The 3,024-nt window shown below is 37.9% G+C and overlaps 1 long non-coding RNA gene across 1 annotated transcript; it reads left to right on the top strand.

The window, feature by feature from the left end:
* On the top strand, positions 1-923 carry LOC132980264 (uncharacterized). The gene is made up of 3 exons (XR_009674151.1): positions 1-160; positions 345-394; positions 742-923. It is a non-coding gene; the product is annotated as an uncharacterized LOC132980264 (long non-coding RNA).
* Positions 924-3,024: the final 2,101 nt, after the last annotated feature.

The following is a 3,024-nucleotide window of genomic DNA, read 5'->3' as shown; positions in this document are numbered from 1 at the left end:
TCTGATAAATAAAGTGAAGTACTTTGATTGCATTTCTGTGGTGTTCCTGTAGGTGATCATGATGCAGCCAGACTGAAGCAGCATGTTGTGAAGGTGGACGCCATCATCTTGTCTTTGCAGTGCTGATTCTGAAGAGAACGCCTTCATATAGGACTCAAAGGTAAAATTATCTCTCATATGATTGGACTGTGTTATTGTAACCGCTATCAGCATCAAAGTAACTTCAGTAACAATTTATAATCCTTCTTAAAATGTAAGGAAGACTAGCAGAAGATTTTAACAGCCTCTATGATTCTGCAAGAAGTCTAGTTCATGTTTAAAGTGTTCTTCTTTCTGTCTTCAAGGAAATCAATGCTCAAAGGAAACAGCAGTCCATACTCTGATTCCAGCTCCGGTGAGGTTCTGCATACAAATCTGATTATGAAAATATTTAACATTAGTTTAATTTATCAGGCTGGCCCATGTGATGACAGTTTAAAATAATCTTCAATAGAAAGTGGCAGGAACACTTTTGTCTTAAAACATAAATTCATAAAGCTGATCATATTATTGGATTTATCCTGTCTTGTTATATATTTTGTTTTTCCTCTTAAATAGTTCTCCTGTCTTTAAAACAAACTTTAGAAGCTGAAGTTTAGCAGAACCTGAGGACAGATCTGATTTCAGGTCTGAGGCATAAACATCACAGTAAAATTCATTATACTTTACATTTAACTCCATGATTGTTTTTCTTTATTACAGAAGATGCCCTCAGATTCAGATCCATCAGCAACCACTGACAACATGGAGGACTCGTCCCCTGAGCGTTTCCTGTCCTCTCTCGATGGAGTTCTTCTCTTCAGTTATTAACTCTTGAAAACAGCAGCACAAAATGCCAGACTGTTTGACAAGTCTGTGATTGAATAAATTGAAATGGGATCTCATGCGTATCTTGTTATGCTTATTGGCTTTAAATGTTTAATATTAGATATGTTTGAAGGCCATTTATCTCAGACGAGCCCGGCTGTGACAAGCTGATCTTGTCTGTTAGCTTTGCTGTTGTCTTAGCTGTTGTTGGTCAAGAAGAAATTAATGTCAGTTCAAGGCATTTTCAAATGTGAGCTATAAACTTAACTGCTAAATTATTTTACTGTGATCAACACTTTGTAGTGCTCCAGTTAATCAGAGACAGTTAATTCAGATTTAAAAAAAAGTTTATTTAAACATTTTATGAAAAAAAAAAACTTCAATAAACAACACCTGGCTTCATTAACCATGTGGAAAATAAGTAAGGGAGACCAACAGGTTGAACTGCTGGGACATAGGAGAAAGTATAAAAAATTATTTAACAAAGATCCTGGATGATTGTTTGACTGTTAAAATATGATGGAAAAGCAAATCCAACACAACCCTCCAGCATCTGGCCTTTCAAACACAGGGCAACATCATGGAAAGAAAAATAGCACCATTGAATATTGACCAGGATCTGTGTTTTATCTGAGGATGACTGTGGTAGCCTTCTCACTGGTCACTGTCACAAAGCACCAGACTCTATCCACCTTCTTCAGTTGTGCAGATGTCAATCAGCTCCTCTGGGTGATGGCAGAGAGGACTCTTCATCTGGGAGAGCTGCTGGTGTAAGGTCATTTCTACCACAGTGGATGAGCAGGGCGTCTGCTTTTATCTCTTCTTTGCCTAAATGAAGACACAAAAAAACAATTGATTTACTGTTCAGTTAAATATATTAGAGAAGCAGACATGAATCACACTGCAGACTGTCAGTTTCTAACAAAATACAACATATCTTACCACCTGTAGCCTACGGTCTGTGGTGCTAACCTAGCTTAAATATATCTTAAATATACAACGATTATGTTAAAAACAGGACCCAGCAGCCCACGTATTTTCAATAATGATCAAAATAGCGGGATTTTTTAAAACACAGTGTGTTTAAATATTAGACTTTGAATACAGTGGTTTGTTGTACTTACACATTTCTTCATAAGACTCGTAGACCGGCGGAGCGCTTTCGGCATAGCTGGGCTGCGTAAGTCATCAGGGCAGTACGCTAAATGGGCGGGGCGTCTTACCAGGGCTCCTCCCGCCGGACCCTACTGCGCAGACTCTGGCTCCAAATGACGTCAAAATCGCAAGATGGAAGCGCCCCTAAGCGGCATATTTTGGCTTCAAGAACGTTGAGTGGGAACAGCTACAGTGCGCGCCCACTGGTCTGAAATCGAACAGCTGTAGGCAATGTTGAAATTGAGCTAAATTCCTTTTAGCTGCTTCAGTTTCATGTTTCTGTAGGTTATATTGTGCATGCTGACTCATCGAAATTCTGCTCAAACATTTAGGTTTAGCATTTTTTTTAAAGCTTTAAGCTCTGTGTTACATTTGATATCCTACCAAGACAACTGTGCCAAATAAGGGTCGTTTGTTGAGGTTAGCCTATAGCCTAAAAAATGCCATTTTGCCAGAAAGTGACATTTTTATTAGGGCTGTTTGTTGTGTTTCTGACACTAGGCTAGAAGCAACCATAGAGCCTGTGTAGAGTGAACAAATGTTTACAGGATTTCACATTTGTTTCTTAACAAATCATTCATTTGTACTGTAAGAATTGTTTTCAGCCTGTGCAGAGGTTTGTCTATGACTTGTTCCTACGTTTTTTACTTCTTTGTTTTACGATATGACATGGTTAGGCCTTTAGTAGTTACTCAGCCTAGTGTATGAAGTCTAATTTCTCATCAATAGACTGTCATCTGTTCAAGTATGCACGTTTTCCTGCAAAAGTCTTAATGTGTACTCAAGTCTGCTTGACATACATAGCCCAAAGCAATATATTGTCATTCAAGGTCTTTGCAGTTCCATTTTTCAAGAACAATTGATACTCTTGAATACTTTGAAAGGCACATTGAAGTGGGGCTCAAGCACTTCAATGTTCAACCCAGTATTCAAGATTGAAGCAATATAACAGTCACAACAAAAAGAATGAAAAGAAATTAACAACTTAGAAGATATTACAATAGTTTCTCTATTAGCTTTAGT

Source organism: Labrus mixtus, chromosome 1, assembly GCF_963584025.1.
Source record: "Labrus mixtus chromosome 1, fLabMix1.1, whole genome shotgun sequence".
In the NCBI taxonomy this organism is placed as follows: domain Eukaryota; kingdom Metazoa; phylum Chordata; class Actinopteri; order Labriformes; family Labridae; genus Labrus; species Labrus mixtus.
This window is presented reverse-complemented; position numbering and strand designations above follow the sequence as displayed.